Source organism: Pavona decussata, unplaced genomic scaffold (genome assembly GCF_977016875.1).
Source record: "Pavona decussata unplaced genomic scaffold, jaPavDecu1.1 SCAFFOLD_1476, whole genome shotgun sequence".
NCBI lineage: Eukaryota > Metazoa > Cnidaria > Anthozoa > Scleractinia > Agariciidae > Pavona > Pavona decussata.
In genome coordinates, this window is record NW_028146052.1 from 15,001 (window position 1) to 16,602 (window position 1,602).

A 1,602-nucleotide genomic window follows, 5' to 3' on the forward strand; every position below is an offset into this window, starting at 1 on the left:
GGGTAGGCCCACCAAAAAGTGCACTTCTGGTTAGGTCGCTAATTTCTAAAATAAATGTGTCCCAACCAAGTTTTTTTGGACGCTCTTTCGAATGGCAACATTCCTGATTGAAAATGCCGACCTACCAAAATCCGCACTTTGCTTCCCCGTCCATATAGGGGTGAGTATTTGGCTTTGCCTTTGTCAGACTCAAGTAAAAGCATTTAAAATGGAGTCAGCATACAAGAAAACCTAGATTGGGATAGTTTTTCTGCCTACCGTGGGATCATAACCATAGAACTGCCCCTGAGGGAGGTAGGGTTAGGGTTAGCGTTAGGGTTAACGTTGGGGTTAGGATTGAAGACAGAAGATTGGTGATGTCAGGAGGACCTTCTTAAAACAAACAGAAATACACTTATTAGGGGACTAGGGCCAGTGGACTCAGAAATGTCTTTCGTAGCAGTCTCCTATAAGAGTATTTTTCTCTGATTTAGGTGACTCCTCCTCACACCACCATTTTTCTTAGTCGAAAGACCTCTTCACAGCACGACTTTCCTGATGGATTTCTATGTAACTGCTCGTGCTGAGAGGTGTGTCGAAAGTTGATCATGTTCCCGTAAAATCTGAGGTCTCCACTGTCTAGCGAGGTACTTACAGTGAATATAGTGAATTTTTCAAAAATTGGAGAATTCTGACTTTTGCGATGAATTTTAATGTAATTGGTCGTGCTGAGAGGCGTGTTAAAATTTGAACATGTTCCCGTAAAATCTGAGGTGAGAATTAGTGAGGTACTTACAGTGCGTATAGTGACAAATCTTTAAAAGCGTGAAATTATGGGATGTTGTGGCTTCAATGGGTTTTTAAGATGTCACCAGTCATTTGGCATGACTTACAAACGATTTGGCTGGTTGTGGGTTCGATTTTCAAAATTTCATTTTTTTCGCGTTTTTATTTTCTGTCTACCATATCATGCAGTCTCCTTATTAGCGTTTGGGGGTTATAGTGTGGGCAGGTTGGTCGCAAAGGTTCCGAGAGGAGCTGGCTAGTAAACCCTGTCCCTTATGTTCCACGGCGGCAAGGCGGAGAAATAGAGGGCAGAATTGACTAACGGGCAAGGAAAGTTGGGCTTGTAGCTTTCCTTTCGAAGGAGGGAAAAGATGATGCCCGAAAGCATTGTCACTGTAGTGGCAGGCAGAGTGTAGATGGAAGTTGTGTACGCTAGCCTTTGGCTAATGATAGAGACAAAAGAGCAGGAGGATATTTTCCTTCGCAGAAGCACTTTTCTTGCCTTCCTTCAGCTCGCTTGGCGAGTCTGACAGGTATGCCTGAACTGTGCACGGGTCCAGTTGTGAGAAAGACGTGGCAAACAAGACGGGGTTTCCCTTGACCGAGGGACCGTGTGGTCCGTTTGGCTCATGGGTTCCCCCCGTGGAGGCAAAATCTAAGAAAGCTTGCTCTCCCTCTGCGGAGGGGGGCCGCTTAGCAAGGAACTTCTGTTCCCTGCGGTGGATAGTTACCTGGTTGATCCTGCCAGTAGTCATATGCTTGTCTCAAAGATTAAGCCATGCATGTCTAAGTATAAGCACTTGTACTGTGAAACTGCGAATGGCTCATTAAATCAGT